Here is a 14,908-nt window from a genome sequence, read left to right as displayed (position 1 = left end):
GGAATTTCACTTTAATTCCTACTTTGTTTAATGTTTTTATCAGGAATGGATGTTGGATTTTGTCAAATGCCTTTTCTGCATCAATTGATATGATCATGTGGTTCTTTTCTTTTTTCTTATATTTGCTGGTTTCCTCAAGGGAAACAAGTCTCTTCTTTTACTTAAGGTCTCTGGGTCTGAGGCCTGGTTCCATCCTGGAGAGTGGGCAAGGGATAGTCATTCCACAGTTGTGACTGGAATGAACCTTCTGCTCAATTGCTAATGATCTCATTTAGTTGTATAAGTCAAGTAACAACCTCATTGGTTTGCCATCTATCTTGCCACTAGCAACTCTATGGTTTATTTGCATCGCCACAGGTCCGCATGTGTCAATGCCCATTAATTGTCATTCAGTCTTTGCTATAAACTAATCCTTCCTCAATGAAGCCTATGGTCATTTACTAGAATATATATACTGGGAAAAGATTTTTTGAGGACTTTTGAATCCAAGGTCTGAGCTAACACTAATTCCAAATACATTAGTTATCTGTTACTGTTGTTGTTGTTAAGTGATATGGAATCTGTTCCAATTCATAGTGACCCTAGGCAAAACAGGATGAAACACTGCCCTGTCCTGCACCATCCTTACAATTGTTGTTATGTTTGAGCCCATTGTTGCTGCCACAGTGTTACTCCATCTTGCTGGGAGTCTTCCTCTTTTGCCAATGGCCCTCCTCCAACCATGATATCCTTCTACAGCGACTGGTCCATACTATTAATATGTACAAAGACCGAAAGACAAAGGCTTGCCATCTTGACTTCTGAGGAGCATGCTAGCGGTACTTCCTCCAAGACAGATTTGTTTGTTCTTCTGGAAGTCCATGGTACTTTCAATATTCTTCACCAACACCATAATTCAAATGTATAGATTCTTCTATTAGCCCTTATTTTTTCTCCAATTTTCACATTCATATGAAGCTATTTTAAATACTATGACTTGGGTTAGGCATCCCTTAGACCTCAAACTGACATCATTTCTCTTGAAGTCTTTTGCAGATTTTTTGCAGAGTTTTGCAGATTTATCTAATACAATACATCTGATTTCTTGACTACTTCTTCTATGAGTGTTGATTGTGGATCCAAGCAAAATTAAGTCTTTGACAACTTCAATCTTTGCTCCATTTATTATGATGTTATTTATTGGTTCATTTATGAAAATAAAAGTTTCATTTTCTTTACATTGAGGTGCAATCCATATGAAGGCTGTTGTCTTTGATCTTCATCAGTAAGCATTTCAAGCCCTTTTTGTTCCAGAAGGCAAAGTTGTGTCATCTGCATATCTCAAGCTGTTAATGAGTCTTCCTCCAATCCTGATGCCACATTCTTTTTCACGTAATCCTGGTTTTCAAATCCAGCATACAGATTGAGTAAATATGGTGAAAGGATATAGCCCTGACACACACCTTTCCTGATTTTAAACCATTCATGACAATAACCACTCATTATCTCTCACTATCTCTACCCTTGTTCTGTTTGGATGACTTCCTCTTGGTCTACATACACGTTCCTCATGAGCACAATTAGGTGTTCTGGAATACCCATTCTTCACAATGTTGCCCATAGTTTGTTAGGATCCACACAGTCAAATGCTTTTGCATAGCCAATAAAGCACAAATATTTATCGACTATTGGTATTCTTTGCTTTCAGCCATGATTCATCTGACATCAGCAATGATATTCCTCAGTTTATATCCTCTTCTGAATCGAGCTTGAATTTCTGACAACTCCTTGTTAATGTACTGATGCAATTTTTAAAATGATCTTCAGCAAAATTTTAATTTCATGTGATAATGATGTTGTACAACGACTTCTGCATTCTGTTGAGTCACCCTTCTTTGAAATCGGCACAAATATGAGTCTCTCCCAATCTGTTGCCCTAGTAGTAGCTTCCAAATTGCTTGACACAGATGCATGAGTGCCTCCAGTGCTGTATCAGTTTGTTAGAACATTTCAATTTGTATTCATCAGTTCCTGGAGCCTTGTTTTTCACCAATGCCTTAAGTACTACTTAGTCTTCTTTCTTCAATATCATTGGTTCTTGAAATTATTGATCACTGACCAATTAATTTTGGTACAGTGACTCTGTGTATTCCTTCCATCCTCTTTTGATATCTATAATTTCCATCTTCTTTGGATGTTTCCAACATCATTCAACATTCTGCTCATAGAATCCTCAGTATTGCAAGTCAGAGTTTGATTTTTTTTTCTTTTGTTCTTTCAGCTTGAGAAATGCTGAGCGTATTCTTCCCTTTTGTTTTTCCAATTCCAGGTATTTGTACATTTAATTATAATATTTAGCTTGGTCTTCTCAAGTTGCCCTTTGAAATTCTCTGTTTAGTTCTACTACTTCATCATTTCTTCGACTCACTTTAGTTTCTCTATACTCAAAAACAAGTTTCAGAGTCTTTTCTGACTTTGGTCTTTTTTTTTTTTTTTTTTAATGACTGTTTGCTTTCTTCATGTATGATGTTCTTGCTATTATCCCACGACTCTTGCCTATCCATTGTAATAAATCAGCCCAACATTTAGTGGCCTAAAACGACAATAATCGATCACCATCCCTCACTTTTTACGTGGGTTTGAAGATTGAGAAGTACTTGATGGCTTAGTTTTGGCTCAGATCTCTCATGAGGTTGCAGTCATAGTTAGCTAGGGCTGCAGTTACTCATGGTTGACTGGGGCTGAAGGATCCACTCACAGGTTGACTCAGTCACAAGATTTGCAAATTGGTTCTAGTACGTTGGTTCCGTTCAATGTGGGCTTTTCCATGGGTCTGCTTGGGTGTCCTAATAACATAGTAATTGGGTTTCCCTAGAATGAGCAAACAGAGAAAAGGAGCTAACCAAGCAGAGCTAGATCCTTTTGAGAACCAGGCCTTGAAAGTCCCATATCATCACATTTTCCACATGCTGTCTACTAGCAGCAAGTCACTACATGTGATCAACATTTAACTGGAGGGGAATTTGATTCCAGTGCTTAAAGGGAGCTATGTCAAAGTATACATGAACAGAATTTAAAACCACTGTGCTAGGTGACCCCAAACACTACCATGGGTCTCCTGTTAGTGTGGGGGCATGTGGAGACCAGGAGCTAGAAGCTTGGCACAAGGTCACCTAGATAATGGGTCTTATAGGTCCATGGGCTCTGTGGTCAAACAGCTTTGTGGTTATCTCTTGAGCACTGGACGGCTAAGTGTCCAGTCCACAAAGAGTAGACAAGTCTTAGAATCCTGCAGCCTGAATCCTGATGTATTATGGATTCTCTAGTACATCCCAGATGGAAAGCCCCTCCAATGCAGAGTGAATACATGGCTGAAGAGAAAACCTCATTAGTCTTGCAATTTAAAGAGACCCTCAAATCCTGCCATAGATTTATCTGAACACCAACATGTTCTAGCTAAGGTTTGTATAATGTCCCCAACCAGTTCCAAGACAGCCTTGTCTCTTGAGTTCCTCACTTTGTCATAAAACCAGCTCTCCCCTTTCCAGCCATTTGGCTACAGTGTTGCATCTCTCATGGATGGTGAGAGGCTGCTTTGAGATGGGTGGTGCTTTGAAAACCCAGATGGCAGCTTCAAAGGGATGTCCCATGTGAGAAAGGTGGGAGTGTTGAAGTTCTAAGGCTACATTATCATAAATGTGTTATCTTACTGACCCTCCTCATACAATGATTCTCAACTCTGCCTGCTCATTATTATCACAGAGGAACTTAAAAAAGAAAGAAAGAAAGAGAAGCATTTGCCTATGGCCCATCCCCCAGATATTCTAATTAAAATATTCTGGTTTGAAGCACAAGCACTGATAGTTTCAGAGTTCATCAGATGATTCTTTAAAACCTTTATCATTAGAAGGAAGTATAGATTCTCCGGAAATAAGACCCCTCCCCCAAAATGTATAGAGTGGCCCTTTGTACCCTTAATCCAGACTCTCCCAATGGTAACATCTAGTATAGCTTACACAGCACTGTCAACAACCAAGAAATTAACAGAGGTACAATACCCAGAGTTTATGTAGACTTGACTGATTTCACAAGCACTTCATATGTGTGTGTCAGTGTATGCGAAAGAAAACATTTGAGCATCACTCCAGCTGCTACCATAAACCAAGCAGACCCTCAACTCTGTACCTCACCTCCTTTGTAAAATAATGGGATTCAGTTGATTATCCTCAAGTTCTGCTATAAGCCCATTGTTGAAAATCAGGCAACTTAGGTTAGGCTTAAAAAATGGAGATTTGTAGGTCCCAGGAAGCTCTTTTTTTTTAAAGATTTTTTTATTGTGGATTGAGTGAAAGTTTACAGGGCAGATCATCAGTTTTAAATTCAGCAAATCATACGCCTTGTTTCATTACAATGATTATAATCCCCTCCATGTACCATCAGTTAACAAAGGACACATTCTGCAAGTCTGCCTCCTGGCCACCATCTCTTAGTCCCTCACTTCCCACGAATCTAGAGTCTTCAGCTGCTTCCTCTCTCCATGTCCCCATCTCTGCCTGCATCTCTGGGTTGCTGTTTCTCTGGATAAGGTCTCTCATTCCGTTTGTGCTCTTCTCCCTTGATGATCCTAGGGTCCTTTGTTTCTGGACTGTAAGATTAACCACTCCCCTGTTTTTGTTACAAAATTTCTACCTTTACAGTTGTGAGAGTCACAATTAGTCATGATAACAATTACTCATTATTGAATCTTAAGAATTTTGTCCCCATCTCTTTTAACAAGGCCTATCTAGACAAGATGGAAACTATTCAGTGCGGACTCTTTCTTTCCCCACACAGTATTAAACTAAGTTCCCTCTTGAAACCTTGTAAGCCAGTCACTTAGTACCTTTATCCCCCCCTCAATTTAGGTAGTCAATGTCTAAGTTGCTCTGGTAGCATAGTAGTTACTAATCGGCCTGCTAACATCAAGGTCAGCAGTTCGAAATTACCTGCTTTCTGTGGGAGAAAGATGAGGCTTTCTGCTCCCATAAAGATTTTCAGCCTGGGAAACACTGTTCAGGGTCACTATGAGTTGGAACCGACTCCATGGTACTTAACAACAACAACAACAACAATGTCTAAATTGCCCTTCGCTATCCATATCAGCTGGATGCTTCACTCTCAGCTCTAGCCCTCTGTGACTATGTCCTTGTCCATAGAGGCTCAGGTGTCCTCTGGTCTCACCATATTTTAGACCAACCAGTCCTCTTTTCTCTCTTATCTCCAGGTCCACGGGAGTCTGGAGATGAGGTTGAACCAGACCATTTCTTCATTGCTGCCTTTCCCCCATCTTCCACTCACCAGTAGACCAACATGGGCACCAGAAAGCTTACATACCTGTTCATGTGTTCCCTTTGAGTTTTAGTCTTAGAGGGGGGTTTGAACTGAAAGAACTTGATTGCTTGCCTTGATGGCTCCAGGAAGCTCTTTGAATTGGACCATGTAAGGCAGACAGTGAAGAAGCAGGCCATGGTTGTTGAGTGATGAGGAGGGCAATGGTGGAGAGAGACTGATCTGCAAACACTCGCTTCCCATCTCGCTGCTGCCAGGTGTCTCCTAGACTTCAGAGAGTGGCCCTGTGGCTAACGAACTGCTGCAAGTGTTTGAGCAGCACAGGAGCAGCCTTGACATGTCATCCTGAGCCTCACTTGTGGCACCTGAGAGTCAATGCTTTGCAAAGCCACCCACCAACTTGTCAGCATAGTGGAAACCTATGGTTGTGTGGGGAGTTGGGGAACCCTTCAAGTGACCTTCTCTGCAGGTGCACGGGAGGGAGGAGGTATAGGGGGTTGAGACAGGGCAGTGAATGGCTATGAAATCAATAGTCCCCAGGGCTGGTGGCATCAGAGAACATCATTAGCACTGTGAGCTCAGCATGGTCCTTGGGTAGGAATACAAATGTGCTGGTTAGTACTGCTGCAAATTGTACCAGTCAAGCAGTGGAATGGATCTGACTGGAAGGTCTCTAGCTGGGGCCTGGTCTTGGTGATGTCAGCTAGAAAAGCCTCTGACCTTGGCAACTTGATTCTCTTCTTGACAAAAGGGACCACAGCTTCATTGTTCATGGGCTTTGAGGATTGAAATCTTGCATGGACAGACTCTTGAGTAGGAGTACATCCCCTACCCTCTTGTAAGAAGCCAGAACAGTGAAGGGGGGAGCAAGTTACATGGATCCTAGAAAGATCAAGGAGTGTTCAGACACCAGAGCTCAGGAAGTGGCCAGGAAACACCCAAGCGTCCAAGGTCAAGGGTCAGGAGCTGCGATATGAATCAAACCTTCTCTTTTGACATTCAGGTTCCTTTGATGGAGCTTCTTTGGAAATTGTTGTTGTTGTTAAGTGTTGTCAAGTCGGTTCAGACTCATAGCAACCCTGTGTAGGGTTTCTGAGGCGTGGCTGGCGAGTTTGAATCTACGACCTATGGTTCAAACAGACCTTGCAATCTAGTGCTTATCATTGGTTCAAACTGACCTTGTGGGCTAGTGCTTATTCTACAGTGTCACATCAGGACTCCTGATTAGAAAACTCCTTTTGGAGCCATACCTAGATGCCACTATTTGCAAGCTATATGACACCACCACTTGCTGTCAAGTTGGACCAGAGTCCTGCTGTGGCACTGTGGGTTAATGCACTGGACTGTAAAGGCAGTTTGAACTACAAAGGCCGATGGTTCAAGCTGCTCCTTGGAAGCCCTACACAGGGTGGCTATGGGTTGAAATCAACTTGACAGCACTTAACAACAGCATTGAGTTGGCTCTGAGTCGTGACGACTTGATATGTGTCAGAGCAGAAGTGGCTGGTTTTTCAGAAGCAGAGTCTCAGCTTTTACTCCAACAGGCCTCTAGATAGGCTTGAGCCTCTGTCATTTGCACCACCCAGGGACTATGTAACATCAAGAAAACGACTTAACCTCTGTGGGCCTGTCTCCTCATCTTTAACATGAAGATAACAGTATCATTAATATCCTAGAGCTGTGTGGGGCTTACATGATAGAAAACACTCAGTTCAGTGCCTGGCAGATAACAAATGTTCTTCAGATGATTGCTGATCATGTTATTTGTGTACTTGTTTGGGTCTGTAGCCTTGGCAGGCTATGTGTCTAACTTTCCTGAGCTGACTGTGTCCAGAGAGAGAGTCCTGGTGTTGGCGACTCTGTGGATCGTTAATATCAGGAAGCACTGAGGATGAGTATGAACGGCCATGGCAGAGGAAGGCCAGGTTGGCAGCTGGAAGGCCTTTGAAGGGACAGAGTGTCCAAGATTCCATTACTCAACAGTGAAGGGTACAGTTCACTAGGAAGATAGAACAATTTGGAATCTTCATATATCTATGCTCACCTAACAACATAGTCTTCAAATATATAAAGCAAATATGCAAATTGTTGACAAATCCACAATCACAATGGAAGAACTTAATGTACTCGCATTCCTTTCACAAGCTGGCAGATAAAAAATTACTCATGGTAGAAGACTTGAACACAATTAATATATACCTGGAGACAACTCTTCTGAGTCCTGATGCGGTGCTGTAAGATAAGCAGTGCATTGTTAACTTCAAAGTCAGCATTTTAGGCCCACCAGCTGTTCCTTGAAAGCCTTACACAGGGTCACTATGAGTCAAAATTGACTCTAAGGTACTTAGCAACAACAGACAGAACTCTTTGTTATTGTTAAGTACCATGGAGTCAGTTCCAACTCATAGTGACCCTGCACATGATTTCCAAGGCTGTAAATTTTTACGGGAGCAGAACGCCTTCATCTTTCTCCTGCAGAACCACTGGTAGTTTCGAACTACTGTCCTTGAGGTTCACAGCCCAACTCATAACCACTACGCTACCAAAGCTCCTTGATGGAACTCTTTACCTAATAGTGAAAGAATCTATCTTTCCCCCCACCCCAAACATACAGGAGGCATTTTCAAAAGTGATCACATTCTAGATTACTAACACATCTCAAGACACAATGAAACTTCAGTACCATTCAGATCATGGTTTCTGGCCACAGTGCAAGGAAACAAGAACTCAAAATGGTAAGAAAAATATTCCCCCATACTTCCATATATTTGGAAATTTTAAAATACTTCCACATAATTTCTTTTCAAAGAAGAAATCATTTTGGAGAAGGAATCATAGGAGGGTGAGTACACGAAGCAGGTTGATCAGGAAGGAGACAATTGGAGCAGTCAAGGAAAGAGATACTAGAAGTTTGTGCAGAAATGGTGGATGAAAAAGAGACAAGAAGGTAGATTAGGAATATGTTAAGGAAGCAAAATTGAAAGAAATCAGAAAGAAAGAGAGGGATGGAGAAAGGGATGAAGGAAGAAAGAAAGAAGAGACAGGGAAGGAGGATGGAAGGGAGAGAGAAAGGGCGGAAGGAAAAAGGAACCAAACTCACTGCCAACAAGTGGATTTTAACTCATAAAACCATTGCTCTGAGTTAGTTCCAACTCAGAGTAACCCTATATAGGGTTTCCAAGACTGGAAATCTTTTTGGGAGCAGACAGCCTCATCTTTTGCCCATGAAGTAACTGGTGGGTTTGAACTTCCAACCTTTGTGTTAGCAGGTTAATGCCCAACCCACAGTATCACCAGGGCTCATTGGGAACAAAGAAGGAAGGAAGGAAAAGCCTTGAGGTTTTCTCTCATCTTCCCAGTTAAATACAGAGCGTTCTTACCCTTGCTATCCACTTCAAGTTTTCAATACCAGTGACACTGGCAGTCATACTCAAGGAGCCCCCTTGGGTCTCTGGTCTCTGGAGGACAAACAGCGGCCTCAGTTTCAGCTTTTAAAGCCTTGAGGAGGCCCCAGATCTCTCCCTTCCCCATGCCAAAGGACCGGGCTTCACAGACTACACTTCTCTAGTGGCAAAACCCTACCTAGATGGGGAAATGACAGAGTGTGTGGCTGAGGGACTCTAGCTCCACTTGTCAAACGTGTGCATTCCTGGAAACCATTAAAAAGCTGGTTTAAAGGTTTAAAGATAACCTTTTCACCTGCTGAAACAATGCTCTAATGAAGGGTTTCATCCTGACCAAGGGCTTGTTGTTGTTATTGTTGTAGTTAAGTGTCGTGGAGTCGGTTCCGACTCATAGCAACCCTGTACAGGGTTTCCGAGGCTGTAAATCTTTACAGGAGCAGAAAGCCTCATCTTTCTCCTGCGGAACAGCTGGTAGTTTCAAACTGCTGACCTTGTGCTTTGCAGCCCGATTCGTAACCACTAGCAGCAAATAAATCATAGACATGACACCTCTCCCCACCCCTGCAATATAAATATTATGCAATGAATTAGAGAATTCAGATAATACCTAATCTAACCTCATTGTTTTACAATTAGACTAAACAATGTCTAAAGCTAGACATCCATGCTGGGTTTGCTCCTCACAATATATTCAGGAACCAGCACAGAGACCGGAGACCTTCATTGGTTCAGATGGTCAATGCTCTGGGCCACTAGCAGAAAGGTTGGCGGTTCAAGTTCACCCAGAGGTACCTTGGAAGAAAGGCCTGTGAATCTACTTCTGAAAAATCAGCTGTTGAAAGTCTGTGAGGAGAGTTCTACTGTAACACACATGAGGTTTTCATGATTCAAAACAAAATTGAGGCTTTTCTTCCTTTTTTTTCCTGCACGCTGCAAAAAAGGCACAAACTCTCTGGACCTTGGAGCAGTCCAGCCACCTTCATGTCCACTCTGTTGATCAATCAGCCCAGTATGTGTGGTTGAAAGAACAGGGGCTCCATGAGGAAAACGAAGGCATGTATAATGGAAGCAGGGAAGGCCCAGGAGAGGTGGTTACAACCTATTGTTCTGCTAACAATGAGCCAATAGCAAGAGTTCCACAGGCGATTGTAGCAGAGTATGAAGAAACCATAAAGAAAGCAAGAGAAGTGTGGAAAGTCTGGGCAGATGTTCCTGCTCCAAAATGAGGAGAAATAGTAAGACAGATTGGTGATGTGTTGAGGGAAAAGATCCAAATGCTAAGGTGTGGGAGAAGTTCAAGAATATGTGGATATTTGTGATTATGCTGTTGACTTATCACGGATGATTGGAGGAACCATCTTGCCTTCTGAAAGACCCGGCCATGCACTCGTTGAACAATGGAATCCTGTAGGCCTGGTTGGAATCATCACTGCTTTCAATTTCCCTGTAGCAGTGTATGGTTGTTAACAATGCTATCGCAATGATCTGTGGGAATGTCTGCCTTTGAAAAGGCCCTCCAACAACTTCCCTCATTAGTGTAGCAGTGACAAGGATAATAGCCAAAGTTCTGGAAGACAACAAACTGCCTGGCACAATTTGTTCCCTGACTTGTGGTGGAGCAGACAGTGACACAACAATGACCAAAGATGAGTGGGTGAACCTGCTGTCTGTCGCTGGGAGCATGCAGGTGGGAAAACAGGTGGCCATTATGGTTCAGGAGAGGTTTGGGAGAAGTTCATTAGAACTTGAAGGAAACCATGCCATTACTGCTTTTGAGGATGCAGACCTCAGTTTAGTCATTCCACCAGCTGGTCAGAGGTGTACCACTGCGAGGTGACTGCTTTTACATGAAAGCATCCATGATGAAGTTGTAGATAAATTGAGGAACCCCTGGGGCTCTAATGTTCTCTATGGGCTACTCTACACAAAACAGGCAGTGAAGCATGTTCCTTAGGGCAGTGGAAGGAGCAAAGAAAGAAGGTGGCACTGTAGTCTATGGTGGCAAGGTTATGGATCACCCTGGAAATTCTGTGGAACCAACAATTGTGATGGTTCTTGCCCATAACGCATCCATCACATATACAGAGACTTTTGCTCCAATTCTTTATGTCTTTAAATTCAAGAATGAATAAGAGGTCTTTGCATGGAATAATGAAGTAAAACAGGGCTTTCAAGTAGCATTTTTACCAAGGATTTGGGAAGAATCTTCCACTGGCTTGGCCCTAAGGGATCACACTGTGGCATTGTAAAAGTCAATGTTCCAACAAGTGGGGCCAAAATTGAAGGTGCATTTGGAGGTGAGAAACATACTGATGGTGGTCAAGAGTCTGGCAGTGATGCCTGGAAACAGTACATGAGATGATCTACTTGTACCATCAACTACAGTAAGGACCTTCCTCTGGCTCAAGGAATCAAGTTTCAGTAAAAATGTTTTAGATTCACAATACCTCATGACTTTCAGGCATTCCCGCAACTTGCTCTTGTGAAGAAGACAGAGAAAATGAAGATGTCCCTTGAATAAATGCATCATGTTGAATAATGCACTGGGGAATCCTTTATACCCCTGAATCCTTGGCTAAGTCAAGAGACTCATTTTTGAAAAACAAATAAAATGTCATAACAGCTTATTTTGTTTTAAAAAAGAAATGGATTGGATTGGTTTTTATATCACTCGTTACTGTCATTCATGCTTAGAAAAGTAGACAGTCAGTAAAAAAGGGAAGACCCTCAACCAAATGGATGGGCATCGTGGCTGAAAGAATGGTCTCAAATGTAGCAATGATTGTGAGGTTGGTGCAGGAATGGGCAGTGTTCCATTCTGTCATGCATAGGTAGGTTCACTATGAAATAGCACCGAATAATAACGTTGTTGTTCATGGTTTTTAAAGCATTTGATCATTTTAGTACATGCCATGGTAAGGATTTGGAAAAGTAAGGATTAAAAGAGAAGAATATAGATGGCTCCTCAGTAGAAGCAGGATCATCTCCTGAGCAAGTAAAGAACTCTTGGGTCAAGTATTGGTTCACGTTACCCTTCTGGCCCATATTCGATAAGGTGGGATTGAAATGGAGCTAGCTGCAGCCTTTATGAGCAGTGGGCCACAGTGCAATATCCATGTGGAATGATTTGCTATGTTTAAAGTGACTAAACGTACTCATCCTTAGTTGTGGCTTCTCTTGCTCATGATGGCTTGGGTCACCATGGAAGAGATTTGCAGGGTAGGTATAGATTTCACTGCTGCTCTAGAACTTGCTACCTTCCTGGGGACTGACCCAGAAACTACCTGTGCAGATTTCTAATGTACATCTGGATTTCTTGTGCCTTCTTAGAACATTTTCTTCCCCTGTTAGGTTTCCACAGTTGCCCTTGGATTTGTTCTTAGAGAAAACCGTGCACAATGTGGCAACATGTGTTTGCAGTGAATTGGGGAAGATTCACCCGCTCTTTGCTGAGAATCATACTCCTTCTTAGTGAGAAGCTGTGTATGAGCTTTTTACACTGAGCAGATTCAATGTCAGGCTCACACTGGCTTTAGCGTGCTCTTCCAGGCACTGCTTTCCCTAACTGGGTTCCAGTCCCCTTCTATTTTCTGCTAGATTGGAACCAGGCCTTTAAAGAAAGTGACATTCTGATCCTACCTGATGCATCAGGATGCATGGAGAGGTTTGGACAACTGGCAAAGAATGTATGCTTGAATTGCAACATAGAAAAGCAAGCAAATGAAGAGAGAATCCTAATCTGATGAGGGAAGGGAAGAATTCACATTCTACCAATGTGAATAGTGTTTACCTAGACATGCGGATGTCAGCACTGAATATTAATTATGCCACGTACTGAGAGGTTGTTGGCAGGATAAAGGCATAAGTTTAGGGTAGGTGAAAAGCAGACACCTTTTCTGTAATAAAAAATCAATAACACATAAAATTACAATAGCAAGAAACAGCAGCATCGGCTTATTATTAAGATATAGAGATAAATTCAAAACAGTCATTGTTTCTGGGGGAGGGCATTTAAGGGGGAGAATGAAGGATTGTTTTTTTATAACAAGACTTAAAACTGATGAACTCCTGAAACCAAGAGAATATATTAAAATGAACGCCCCAAAAAATGATGTTGGAGTATTAGATATGAGAGAGCTTCAAAAGGTGTGTGGAAAAATGGAATGTAAAGATACCAGACTCTTTCCATGAACTTTATGAAGCCCCCATGTAGCCCCCATGTACTTGAAATCCTACATTTCCAGCCCTCCCTTTCCCTGTCCCCAGCTTACATGCACTTACTTGCTTGCTATCCCATTTTTTACCCAGGGGCCACTTTAAAATATTTCACAAAATAATTCCATTAAAAACTGTATTTTCCTCCATGTTTAGAAGTTCCAAATAGACTAGATGGTACTGAGCTGTTGTTACACTTCTTTAAATAACTTTTGTGAAAATGCAATGTGGACATTAACTTCAAAATACAATATGATGCTATGATTTTACTATAATCCTTTTTTAGATCATAATGTAAGTAGTCTAGCTTTGTTCTATTTAGTGACTGAAATATTTTCTAAGTCCTGTTTTTCACACATTTTGAACAGATATTCTAAAATACAACCTGTATCAGTGTTTACTGAGCATTTTTTACATGTATAATTTCTCCCCAGTTAGGTATTTTTAAGGACCTTCTCCATCTTCCTGTGCATCTGCTAAAGCCACGGCTTTATGGACAATTTGGGATAGCAGTAGCTCTAGTATTCTATTAGAGGAGGTAACTGAAAGCTCTAGTCTTAGATATAGAAGTCAAGTAAAACTGATTTTAAAAGCTTTCTTTGATTCAAGTTTATAATTTTTATATGCATATACTCAGACAACAAGGAACTTTTAAACCATAAAGTCTATAAAAACGTTTGTAATATGTTCTTGGTTCTTTTTTTTACCGACTTAAAAAAAGGTTGTTTCTTCTTATTTTTAACCAAAAAAAAAAAACAAAAAAAAAACACCCAGAATCAACTTGACACTAACTGGTTACTGGTTTAGCACAAAGAATAAGATACAGAAGGTGCCAAGTAAATACTTGTCAGCTGACTGAATGAATTAAAAAACAGTGTCCAGAGATTTGATGTGGCTTTTCCAAAGACACCCAGCTAGGCAATCTTTTGACTTTCATTTATATTATTTATTGTTGCCATCCTTTTGCCTTCAAAGTCTTTGTCACATTGTTGTTGTTGTTATGTGCCGTGGAGTCGGTTCTGACTCATAGCTACCCTGTACAGGGTTTTGGAGACTATAAATCTTTACGGGAGCAGAAAGCCTCATCTTTCTCTTGCAGAACAGCTGGTAGTTTCGAACTGCTGACCTTGCAGTTCGCAGCCTGATTCATAACCACTACGCTACAAGAAAACCTGTTATCATCGAGTTGATTCCAACTCATAGCGACCCTACGGGGCGGGGTAGAACTGCTCAGTAGAGCTTCCAAGAGTTTGAATCTTTACAGGAACAATTAACTTCACCTTTCTCCCAGGAAGTTGCTGATGGGTTTGAACTGCTGACTTTACATTTAACAGCCCAACTCTTAGCCTATGGTGCCGCCAGAACTCCTAAAGAAAACACATACTGCCACTGAGTCACAGTGACCCTACGTAGGGTTTCTGAGACTGGAAACCTTTATGGGAGTGGACAGCCTCATCTTTTTCTAATGAGGTGGTTGATGGGTGTGAACCACTGACCTTGTAACAGTCCAATGCTTATCCCCAAAATCCAACTCTGTCATATCATAAACTTGACATTTATTTCAAAGTCAGTCTTTCAAGCTATAACAAATATAAAATGAACATTGTTAGCTTCAGTTAAGTTGGTCCCAACTCATGGTGACTTCATGGGACAATAGAAAAAAAACTTGCCTAATCTTGTGCCATTTTCATAATTGTTCCCTTGTTGTGGCCATGGATATTTTGAGTGATTTTCAACCTAGGGATTTATCCACATTGGACCATGTTCTGTTGATGTCCATAAGGATTTCATTGGCTAATTTTTGGAAGCAGATTTTCAAGTATCTCTTCCTAGTTTAATAGTCTGGAAGGTCCACTGAGACAAGTCCATCATGGGCAACCCTGGACCTTGGTAGCAAAATTAGTTATGCATTGGGGGTGCTAACTGCAAAGTTGGTGGCTCAAATTCACCAGACATGCTTCTAGAGAAAGCTGAGGCTGTCT

General features: G+C 41.5%; 1 pseudogene; it reads left to right on the top strand.

Annotated features, from left to right (window-relative positions):
* The first annotated feature begins 9,662 nt into the window (after positions 1–9,662).
* Positions 9,663–11,136, top strand: LOC102814541 (annotated as a pseudogene).
* The last annotated feature ends 3,772 nt before the right edge of the window (positions 11,137–14,908 follow it).

The sequence above is a fragment of the Chrysochloris asiatica genome, unplaced genomic scaffold (assembly GCF_000296735.1).
Source record: "Chrysochloris asiatica unplaced genomic scaffold, ChrAsi1.0 scaffold00258, whole genome shotgun sequence".
Taxonomy (NCBI): domain Eukaryota; kingdom Metazoa; phylum Chordata; class Mammalia; order Afrosoricida; family Chrysochloridae; genus Chrysochloris; species Chrysochloris asiatica.
The sequence above is the reverse complement of the archived record's forward strand: the minus strand, read 5'-3'. Positions and strand labels throughout refer to the sequence as shown.